Source organism: Lampetra planeri, chromosome 57 (genome assembly GCF_965212315.1).
Source record: "Lampetra planeri chromosome 57, kcLamPlan1.2.h2, whole genome shotgun sequence".
NCBI lineage: Eukaryota > Metazoa > Chordata > Hyperoartia > Petromyzontiformes > Petromyzontidae > Lampetra > Lampetra planeri.
The window spans coordinates 1,916,082-1,928,448 of record NC_136163.1 but is presented as its reverse complement, the minus strand read 5'-3'; the positions used below and the strand labels follow the sequence as shown (position 1 = coordinate 1,928,448).

General features: G+C 56.4%; 1 pseudogene; it reads right to left on the bottom strand.

The window, feature by feature from the left end:
* LOC144735797 (alpha-2,8-sialyltransferase 8E-like) overlaps window positions 1-10,840 on the bottom strand; it is a 49,347-nt pseudogene extending 38,507 nt beyond the window's left edge.
* Window positions 10,841-12,367: the final 1,527 nt, after the last annotated feature.

The following is a 12,367-nucleotide window of genomic DNA, read 5'->3' as shown; positions in this document are numbered from 1 at the left end:
TGCTTTTGCCTGACTTGACACCGATTGTTCCACCTCCAGGTGCACCAGGAATGACGTGCTCACGACCGCCAACCCCTTCAGGGGGGGTCGGGGGTCGCTCAGCAGCGAAGCCAGACACTCTCACACCCGGACTGTTGACACCCGCCACTGGGCAAGCCGGGGCTGCCCCTTGTGACGGGCCCGCCGCAAGAACGCGCGCCAAAACGTGCAGACTTTTGTGAGGTCGGCCGTTGGGGGGCCCTTGCTGGGGGGGCGTCTTGGGTACTTGTATATATGTTGGTTTTACGGGATGGGGTATTTATTCGGGGGGTGGGTGCGTCGGGTTGTTTTTGTTGTTGTTGTTATTGTTGAAAGTTTCGTGAGGCACACACGGATTTGGGGGGTATGCATCTTTAGTGTGATTTTGTTGCAGCCGGGACGGCTGCGGGCTGTACAGGGGGGGGTGATGTAGAGGTGTTACGGAGGGGGTGTTATAGAGTTGATACGGATGGGAAACAAACACACTGGGCGTGGCTATGTCTGTACGCGAGCAGGTGCTTACATCGACGTCCGCGCCGTTTAGCCTGGGGGGCTAATACGGCGCTGGGATCCCCCACGGCCCCACCCCTCAGGGGGGAGTGGCTATATAAGGCGGTGAGCCAGAGGGCTCGGGGTTGAGTGTTCAGTTATAACCAGAGAAGCAAGAAGACCTGCTAGATAAGCCCTGGGACTCCCTTGGATCGCTGTCCTTCTCAGGACCGACCAAGGCCAGCCAGTGGCGTGGCCCCAAGAGCCCAGAGCCGATGCTCTTGTAAGAGCCGGTCTGGGAACTCAGGGTGCCGTAATCCCAGCTTAACCAGGGCTGGGTTAGCTAGCCTCCCCTAGCCCGATAGTGGAGGACCTAGGAATAGGCTAGCTGTAACATAGGTTGTCGATCTCCCAGTTAGACGGGTGGAGGGGCCGATACCCCTCCGAGTGTTGTATATCTTGGCCTGTAGATACAACTGTGTTGAATAAATAAGTGTGCCTCCGACTACGTCGTCCAAGCCTCCTTGAACCACACTACAATAGCATTAGTATTAATAGTATTAGTAGTAGTAATAGTGTTAGTTGTATTAGTAATAGTAGTGTAGTGTCATTGATGATGGCACTATAGTATAGCGACAGTACCGTGTGAGTGGTACTGAATGTGTGGAGCCTCTCCCTGGCACCTGAGTGAGCATACCAGTGTAATGCAAGCGCAAGCGGGGTTCTCTGCTGGCCTTTGGGCCAATCATACGGCCTGGGGTATTGGGAGGCGGAGCCAGTATGGGGGCGTATGTGAAGGTCCCCGCTCACCTCGGGTCCAATCAGAAGCAAGGTGAGCGGGGGCGGAACCTAGGGGCGGACCAGCAGGGCGTGATGGGGAGGCGAGATCTGGAAGGTTCGGAAGGGCGTGGTGTGAGGGAGGAGACAGGGTCACGTGGTGAAGGTGTAGTGACATGGGAGGGGAGGGGCTGCTGGGGGGCTCTGGGACCCTGGGCGGCCCAAGCGCTTGGGCCCCTTGGCGCCAGGCGCTGGGTTCCCGGCGGCCCAGATGCTTAAGCCCCTTGGCGCCAGGCGCTGGGTTCCCGGGCGGCCCAGGCGCTTAAGCCCCTTGGCGCCACCAACGGGGGGGGCTGTGTGTGCTCTGTGGGATATCTGGGGGCGCACACGGCCCCACCCCTCGTTGGGGGACTAGGCATAAAAGGGGAGCTCCCTGGACGATCAGAGCCAGTTGTAGCTCAAGACCCAAGACGCAAGACCAGCCATCTGAGGACCCTGGGACGCTGTGAGGGTCAGTGGTGGGACTCTGGAACTCCCGGCTCTACGTCCTTGTGAGGGCGAGTTCCAGAGCGTAGCCAGAGTAGTGTATCTAGGCTGTGTACCTAGGCTGTGTACTTATGCTGTAACAGAGTATCAGGACTGTTGGAGTGCTGTTGGATTGTAATAAAGAAGTTACCTCTACAAGTGTCTCCGGAACCCGTTACAAAGGGGATATAGGTGGGAGCCCGGAAGGGCTCTGGGTCAGTTGTTGGAGTGAAGAAGCGGGACCACGTTGGGTGGCTGGAGGGAATTTGCGCCATCAGCCACGTGGCTGCAAGGGGCTTCAGCACACCGTCGGCCAGCGGTGTGCGGAGCGGGGGAGCGGGAAAGACTGACGGAAGAGTGCGTGCGGGCGCGTCGCGAGGAGCAGCTGGTCCGGTGTCGGGACCAGCGGGGTGCGGGTGTCAACCCGAATAAAGAGTGATGGAGACCAAGCAGTGCGTGGCGAAGTCCTTTATTACACCAGTAAAGAGGCCGAGGCGGCACGTGACCGGATGAGGTGGTAACGAGGATCAGGGAGGGGGTGAGAGGAACATGCGATGTGGGTCCTGAACCGTCGCGAAGGATCTGGAAAAAGGGGCGTGGCCAAGCCATAGGAATAAAAGCAGAGCCCCGGGGGGGACCGGGGTTGGTCATCTCTGGGAAGAAACCTCCGTCATCGTGGTCTCCGGTCTTCGGACTTCGGCCTTTGCGCACGTGGACCAGGCTGTCCTCGTCCGAATTAGTAGTTGTCCCATCCAGTGTGTAAATAGCCACAACCCCCCCAAGTGTATATAGTTTAATATAGGAACGGTGATTCACCACCCTATGTCGTTATCCAGTTAGCGTTAAGAGTTAATGTTATGTTAGTTAATAAAACATGTTGCCTCCAAGTTCAAGTGTGCACCTCAATTGAACGCATTACAGTAGTAATAGCTCGAATTGAGCGGCGTGATCAGCGTGGATGGAGCTTCGGGTTTCTTCTGTTGCAGGTCCTCCGTCAGCGAAGGTGTGAGAGGAGTCATTTGCAGGACTGCATCTTTAAAAATGTATCTATCGATCTGTCTATTCGCTATTTATCTATCTATCTGTCTATCCGCTATCTATTGATCTGTCTATCTTTTATCTATCTGTCTATCCGCTATCTATCAATCTATCTGCGATCTATCGATCTGTCTATCTGCTATCTATATATCTACTATCTATCGATCTGTCTATTTGCTATCTATCGATCTGTCTATCTGCTATCTATCTGTCTATTAGATATCTGTCTATCTGTCTACCCGATACACCCACTACCAGCTCACTCGGTCGCAACTCTCCAGCCCGCCCATTGCCGAACGCTCTGGTCCGTGGGTGTCAATGAAAAAAAACGAAGAGTTTCACGGCTCACCGGATTCCTCCGTGCAACTGCGGTCTCAACCTATCAAAATGAAGGCCGTGACTCCCCGTGTCCCCCCAGTGTATTCCCCCCACCGCCCCCCTGCCCCCCCACCTTCTACCCTCCCCCCCACCCCCTGCCTCCACCCGTTTCCACCCGCCCCCCCCCGCACGCCGCCCACCCCACTACGCCCCCCCACCGGCCCGAGTGCCCCCCCCACACCCCCTACCCCCATCCCCCTGCCCGCCCCCCCACCGTAGATCTCACGGAGGAGGGGTGGCGGAGTGGTTAGTGCCCTGCGCCGGTAACCCGGCGGAGACTCCGAGTTCCACCCTGCCGCTCTCTGGCCGGCATCACCGGCAACGTCTTGCCTGAGCCAATCCATGAGCCCTCCCCTAGGTCGGCTCAGCCTCAAATGAGAATCCCCGGTGTGGTGCGCATGACCATCGTCACCGTTGGGGAGACAAAGGCGCCATGCCGGCCTTCGTAGGCCCTGCTCGCTAACTTCACTTTGCCCCGGCAGTCTGTTGCAGGCTACATGGGGGATCTTTGTCCGTTTGTTGTGTGTCTCACGGGCGAGCGGTTAGTGACCCTGCGTTGCGAACCCAGCGACCCCCTCCCCCCCCCCCCCCCGGGGTTTGACTCCTCCCCCCGCGCCCATGGCCACCAACATTGCAATCAGCAGAACCGCGAGTATCCTTGGGGGGGGATACAAAGGTGGCCGGGCGCCGTGAGTACAGGCCACACCAAAACACCCACCCACCCAGCCGTCGTGCATGCCGAGACTGAGACGCCTTACTGGAAGGCGTCGATCTCGGTGCGGTTCTCGAGCCAGGGACAATCGCGAACCTTCAGAATCTTCTCCACCACCGACTGCTCGTTGAACCTAAGGCAAGAGACAGAGTAGGGTCACCACCACCCCCACCGCCCGCGTCCGCGGCGCTACCCCCGTCGCTCACCCAGTGAACGATCCGAGCGACGTTCCCTCCATCGCTCACCCGGTGAGTGATCCAAGTGGATCGCTTCCTAGTCGCTCACCTGGTGAGCGTGGCCAAGCACTTAACGTTCCACTGCACCGACACCGAGGTCACGGAGGGCCCAGCACGCCAATGTTGGCCTAAAGCCTCCATAGATAACCACCACCAAAACTCTTCCCACCCCACCCCGTCCGGATGTTGAACCGATCTGTTCTCACGTCTGTGGCAGAGGGTCACTGGCGATGCTCGTCAAGGATTGCCGGCACTGAGGGCTCAGTTTGACTTTCGCCTTCGGTCTGGAAAAAGAGGAAATGAAGGAGATGGGTTTAACATGTGGTAGGCTTTCGCGACGAAATATCATCCATGATACAGGTTTGTTGGGTTAGGTCGTGTAAAAACAGAATGCTACAAAAAAATGTTAACACTTCAGAGAATTTGCAACAATACCGCAATAAATGTGCCCCTGGGGCTGGCATAAATCACTGGACTCACTCCACCCGCCCGCCGACGACCGCTAAAAAATGAAAGACAAAGATCCCCCATGTAGCCTCAATGGGCTGCCAAGGCAAGTGCTGTTAGCTTGCAGCCCCTATGAAGGCCGGCATGGTGGCACACAAGGGGTGGGGGGGGCGGGCGGGCGGCCAGCAACCACGCCCAGCCACCTTTTTAATCCCAATAGTGATGTTTAAACACCGCATTAGGTACTTATTTGAGGCCGAGTCCTACAAAGTCCCATCACAAGGGAGAAACACAAACAACTATATATTTTTTTGCCCGTATTGGAACGTCTCTACGCCGTATGGACCTGATAACTCAATTTCCCCTGTACAAGAATGCGAAGTAAACCACTTGGATTGACACGGTGTGGTGTATCGAGAAGTGCCCTGTGTAAGTGTTGTCACGTGAGTCACAAAACTTTGCCCAATTAAGTTTACGACTTCAGCACCCACCGGTCACGTGCTGTCGGGAGAGTAAACCCTGCTTGGACTTTCGCGGCAAGGTTTCAGTGACATTTCGCCAGGCGATTGCAGCAGCAACAACAACAACCAGCTTGGTTTAACACGTAGTAGGCTTTCGCAACCAATATCATCCATAATACAGGTTTTTTTGGTTAGATTGTGCATATGCGTTGTTAAACCCGCCACCGCCCAGCACATCCAGTGGCAGCGGTCGCCACGTGGCGCGCGAGGTGTGTACGTGTGATGCCACCGCGGCGAAGCCACTCTGCCGGCACCGCACCTGCGATGCCAACCCACAAAGCAGCCTGGCCAACGCTGCTCTCCCCCCACGGCCTCCCACATGAACACATACACACACCCCCATGTAGGACCTCGGAGGAAGTCACCTGGCCCCAGGTTTTCACCAGGAGCCCCTCTCGTGGGAATACCTCCGCGGTTTCCTGTAGCCAGGGAATTGGCCGATTCCCCCAGGTCAAATTGCACTGCGGCGCCATGAATTACCATGAAATTACATGGTCACGGCGGGGCCACTCAGCCACCATGGTTAGAACACCGTACAACGGGTTAGCAGACAGATAGGGGGCTGGGCCACAAACGGCTGGACGAGGGCAGGTACTCTGATTGGTTGGTAGCATAGCGACAAACCCTTTGATATGGAGAGAGGGAAACGGACGTCACTGAGAGCACCGGCACGGGTGTGTTGACATCACCGAGCAAGCGACCTGATTGGCCGAGGAGACCGCCGGATCAGCCCAAGATTTATTTGATGTAGAGCACAATAAAAGGCAAGAGAAAGGGGAGGAAGAGTCAGTTCGTGTCCTTCGTAAGTCAGCAATTGGTCGACACTGTAGCCACTCCAACGTCCGTGTGATGAGTCGCAGTGCAGCGAGGACTGGCCCGCAGGAGCTCCGTACAAATCGAACCATGAGTATGAGGGAGAGATAGCGAACAGCGTGAGAATCCCTCGAGAGAGTAATTCGAAATAGGTGGGGCGGATTGGGTTTAGACCGTCGGGAGACAGAGTAGTTTCCTCACTGATTACAGCACTGAGTTACGTAGGGGTGAAGTTCAGACTGCGGGGAAATAGGTTGTTGTCCTACTAACTTCGGCTCCGGGCGGAGTTCAGACCGCGGGGAAATAGGTTGTTGTCCTACTAATTGCGGCTCTGGGCGGTGTTCAGACCGTGGGGAAATAGGTTGTTGTCCTACTAATTTCAGCTCCGGGCAACGTGATATTTAGCATCAGATACCGAGAATAAATCGTTAGTGATCAACAACAGTTTTGTGTGGTTTCTGCGAGTGTGGGGAGAGTGCGTGGTGGCCGAATGCCCGTCCCACAGCCCTTTAAATCATCTTCATTACATACTCTCAGCAGCAACGTGCGTGCGAGTGTTGTCACTGCCCTTTGACCCCTGACCTCCGCTCCGTGCGTGCGATTGATACACGTTGTCGTGGAAGCATCCAACATCCTGTTTGAGTGGCCGCGCGTGCATGAGGGTGAGCAACAACGTGCTGGGATTCTCCTGCTAACGTTTGTAGGAGGGGACGCGGGGGGGGGGGGCGAGGGATTAATTCCAGGTGGCCGAGCGCCAGCCGTGAGTCAAGCCTCACAGGGAGGATACGGAGGGGGCGGGGCTGCCGACCCGGCGCGAGGAGGGGAATCGGGGAGCAGCAGCCCCCCCTAGGTCAGCCCTCCCACGAGTGAGGAGCCGGGGGTCAGCAGACTTCGCAAACGGCAGCACCGGGCCTGCATGTGGGTTACAAGCTCGGGGCTTCCGCTTGGCAGGAGCTCACGGGGCAGACCCAGGTGCCACGTTTCGAGTGACTGGGATGACTGGCTGATGCACCACCTGTGCCCCCTACTGTGCCAACTTGCTGTGCTTTAGCCACCCGGCACTCCGCTCGTTGTTGTGAGCATCACTCCTCCCCCCTCCGTTGTTGTTGGAGAGCGACTGCCTCCAACTGCCCAGTAGCGTCCTTCACGAGCTTCCTCCAGAGAGGCTGATCTTAACACCGCTGGTACTAATCATCGGCAAGTCCACTCGGCTCCACATCCTCCTATACCACATCACTCCATCTCTTCTCTAGACTGTGCCACGCCCGTTTAGCCCCCTGGATCCAGCTGAACAAAAGCTGTTTAGTCATACGGTGGCTGGGCATGCGGGCTACATGACCCAGCCAACGCAGTAGCTCATCGTTGTCTAGATCTTTCAAGGATAGGTGAGCTCCTCACACAATCCAGCCTGGTTAAACCCAGGATGGATCATAGGCAGGCCAGCCTAAATGTTTCTAACTGGCAAAGATGTTCCATTAGGGGGGTCAACGTTTCGCAAGTGTAGAGAAGGGAGGGAATGACCGTAGCCGAGAAGACCTGAAGCTTCGTGCGGAGCGACAGACCAGGTAGCTTCCACACAGGGTGACGCAACCGATGAAGAAAGAATGCCACTCGATTTATTCGGAGTGAGACTTCTGCTGTCAAATCGGAGTAGTCATAAGCACACTGCCCAAGTATGAGAAACTCTCTTCTCTCTCCAAAACTGCCCGATCACCAATTGGGAGTTGTGGGGGTGGAGTGTCTGATGGTACAACATTCCCAGGCAGGTACTTAATTTTGGTGGGGCTGATGGTAAGGCCCCACCTCTTAGTTGCAAGCTCCAGGTTCAGGAGCAGCGCCTCCAACTCCTCCTCTGAGTGAGCAGCAATTACCAGATCATCGGCATAAATAATATAGTTGAGCTATAGAGATCCATCCCTTGACCACACCCGGGCATCGATCAGCCTCCCACTGTATCTGTGTAGTGACATAGAATGGTCACTACTGTGTCGGCCTGTACGAAGGCTGGGGGCCCCAAGGGGGTGCCTGGGGGGTCACGTGGTGGAGGGATCTGGACCTTCCCAGAGGTGGGGGAAGTGAGGCGTGTCCTGGGAAGGGAGGCGTGGCCTGAAGAGAGCCAGCCACGCCGGGGCGGAGCCAGCCACGCCAAAGCAGATATAAGCGTGGTGTGAACGCAGAGCGAGGCTGTTGTACTGTACTCCAAAGTGAAGACATCATCGGTCGTCAAGTCCCGAGTCGTCGTCCTGGGCCAGGCAGGCCGTTGCCTGCCTGGTCCAGTCTGTGTCGTGTTCCAGAGTGTTAGTGAGTTGAGGAAGGTGGTCACCACCTTATGTACAGTGTTATATTACTTACCGTTTAATAAATAGTGTTGCCTCCAAGCTGCGTGTGTGTGCACCTAATTCGGTCCTACTACATCTGTACCAGATGGAAATTCCTCCGGTACAGGTATTGAAGTCTTGACGAACTACGTGGTCGAATAGATGTTAAATATCATGGGACCTCCTTTGCCAGTACCAAAATATGAGAACAGGTGTTTAGTTTTGATTTAAAGCTTTCGTGACTGCAGGGATTCATATTCTTGGTTCTTTCGGTAAAGCCATGTAGAAGGGAAATAATAAAATAATAAAAATATTAAACAATAAAATTCTCACGACGTTTCGACTGCAACACAAGCAATCATCATCAGGTGTGAAATTCACAGCAAGAAAATTGATGGTAAGGCCCCACCTCTTAGTGACACTCTCCAGGTTCAGCAGCAACACCTCCAACTCCTCTTCCGAGTGAACAGCAATCACCAGATCATCGACATACATAACATGGTTGACCAATAGATCGATCGGCCTCCCATTATATCTGTACCAAATGGATACAGCCATCCATCCACCCACCACCCACCAACCAACCCAACTACCCACCCCCACCCACCCCTCATCCACAACTCACCCACCAACTCACCAACCACCAATTCACCCACCAAATACCAAACCACCCACCAACCCACAAACGCACCCACCACCCACCAACCCACCCACTACCCACCCACCCACCAACTCAACTATCCACCTCCACCCACCCCCCATCCACAACCCACCCACCAACTCACCAACCACCTACCAACCACGAACCCACCCACCAGCCACCAATCCACCAACCACCCACCCCACCCACTACTCACCAACGAACCCACCCACCCCTCTACCCACCCCGCTATCCACCACCCACCACCAACCCACCCAACAACACACCCACTATCCATCCACCAACGAACCCACCCACCAACCCACTCACCCCTCCCATCCACTACCAACCCACCCACCAACGAACCCACCCACCCACCCTCTACCCACCATCCACCGACCACCCGCCCACCCCCGACCTGTCCACTCCCCACCCACCCACGTCTCGAGTTTCGTGATCTCCCCATTCGAGCCCAGCGCATCCTGCACTACCCTGCAGCTCTGACATCACAGACGGACTCAAGAGCACCGTGACCCACCACCCCCCCTGGGCGCTCCCTGTCCACCAAATCCACCCACCCACATCACCCCACAAACAAACCAAAACAAACGAAATCCCTACATGCATGCCCTGCAATTGCTCGCTCGATCGACAGGGGGCTAAACGGGCGCGGCACGAGCTAGAGAAGAGATGGAGTCACGTGGTACAGGAGGAAGTGGAGCTGAGTGGACTTGCCGATGACTGGTACCGGTGTCAAGTTCGGCCTCAGTGGAGGAGGCTCGTGAAGGACGCTACTGGGCAGTTGGAGGCAGTCGCCCTCCAACAACAACAGAGGGCAGAGGAGCGACGCTCACAACAACGAGCAGAGCGCCGGGTGGCTAAAGCACAGCAAGTTGGCACAGTAGGGGGCACAGGTGGAGCATCAACCAGTCATCTCGGTCATCTCAGTCAGTCGACCTGTGGCACCTGGGTCTGCCCCGTGACCTCCTGCCAGCGGGCGTTCGACACTTCACGTGGCCTCAAGGTGCACATGGCCTGATACAAGCGTCGTGGTGACGTCACCGCCACTTAGTGGCGAATAGCGGTTGTTGTTGTGTGTGTGTGGGGAGCGGTAGTGTAGTCGTTAGAGCGCTGCGCTACGAACCTGGCGACCCGAGTTCGATTCCCGCTCACGGCCAACCCCGATAACGATTATCTGAACCGGTACTGGGCCTTCCCTAGGTCGGCTCAGCCTGAACCGAGTACCTGGTGCGGTGTGTAAAAACATCGCCACCGGGGAGACAAAGGCGGCCGGGCGTGGTGCTGGACACCCACCCCCTCGTGTGCCGTGCCGGCGTTCGCAGGTGCTCACTAACAGCACTTGCCCCAGGAGTCCGTTGCAGGTTACACGGCGGATCTTTGTCTTTTGCTCTGTGGACTCACCCAGCGATCTGCTGCTCACCATCGACCGTCGCCTCACCTCGCCTCCTCACCTCCTGCGAGGTGAGAAGCACACGGGGCACAAGGGTCAGCTGCTGATTGCGGCAGGCGTGGAATTACACAGTCATTGTCGTTATCAACCAGCCAGGGTCAATCCACTGCTGGATGAAGACCTCATTGCCCCTCCGCCTCCATTATTAACTAGTCAGGGTTAATTCATTTCCTTAAAACTACATTATACTTTGTTGTCTTCACCCCACACCTCCGAATGGGCACGCTACAGCGCAAACAAGTTAAACGAACACAAAAATCCCAGATTATACCGGAACATTTATTTATCATGCAGCTATAAAGGGTTTAGTTTTGGAGGAGGGGTGTTGGGTGGATAGGGGGGTGGCATTGAAATATTAGCGGGAGCCGAATCAGGGTAATTGAACCGAACTTCACTTTTTGTAGATAAACAATCGCGAGCAAACTACAAAGAGAGCGCCGATGAGCGTCGAAGCCATCGTCGGAAGTTGACGACCGCGACGCTCTCGTCCACAGCCACCGCGGAGACGCACCCAGCCAAAGGGACCTGTGGAGGCCCCAACACACACACACGTGCTGGTGGCGGTGATCACCCTAACACACACACACGTGGTGGTGGTGAACGGCACTTTGATGGAGGGTTTGGCGAGATCACCCTTGATGATTCTGTGTGCGACGCGGGTCGCCACTCCTCCCCCCACCACCACCCCCTCACCACCCCCAAACACACCACCCCCCCATCACCCCCCACCCCAACAACAACAACCGCCATTCGCCACTAAGTGGCGGTGACGTCACCACGTGAAGTGTCGAACGTGAAGTGTCGAACGCCCGCTGGCAGGAGGTCACGGGGCAGACCCAGGTGCCACGGGTCGACTGACTGAGATGACCGAGATGACTGGCTGATGCACCACCTGTGCCCCCTACTGCGCCAACTTGCTGTGCTTTAGCCACCCGGCGCTCCGCTCGTTGTTGTGAGCGTCACTCCTCCGCCCTCCGTTGTTGTTGGAGGGCGACTGCCTCCAACTACCCAATAGCGTCCTTCACGAGCCTCCTCCACAGAGGCCGATCTTGACACCGCTGGTACCAGTCATCGGCAAGTCCACACAGCTCTACGTCCTCCTGTACCACATCACTCCATCTCTTCTCTAGCCCGTGCCGCGCCCGTTTAGCCCCCTCGATCCGTCCGAACAAAAGCTGTTTAGGCATGCGGTGGCTGGGCATGCGGGCTACATGACCCAGCCAACGCAGCCTTGACTGCCGGAGGAGCTCACCGATGGGACTTTATCCAGATCTTTCAAGGATTTGTGAGCTCCTCACACAATCCAGCCTGGTTAAACCCAGGATGGATCGTAGGCAGGTCAGCCAGCCTAAATGTTTCCAACCGGCGAAGATGCTCCATTAGGGGGGTCCACGTTTCGCACCCCTACACCACCCCCATCACCCCCCCACCTCAACCACCCACACTACCACCCCCCCCACCACTACCACCCAGACCACCCCCCACCACCTCACGCCCCACCGCCCCCCTACTCCCCCACCCTTCCACCACCACCCCCCACCACTACCACCCACACAACCCCCACCACCCCCCCACCACCAGCCCCCCACCCCCTCCCCCACCACCACGCCCCCACCACTACCACCCACACCACGTTTTGCCCACCCGCTTTCGAGGCGCTCTTACGCGCGTGATCAGATTTGTCTAAGCGCATCGGTGTAGTTCGCGGTTACGCAACTTCTCCCGTGATCGCTGGGGAGGGGAGGGGTTATGCTGAGGCTCTGCTGCGCTGTTCGTTCGGCGTAACACAACCGTCCGCAAAACCAAAACAACCCCAGGGATGACAACATCTCGACTTTTTTCGTATAACTCTCACTTTGCCATGAACTGGAAACTCGGCGTGCATGGCTTGCAAGTTGTCGACCAAGCGCAGGCTGTTGTAAGCTCACTCAGTGCTCGAAAAAAAATAATAAAAAGACAAAGACCCCCGTATAGCCTTTAACAG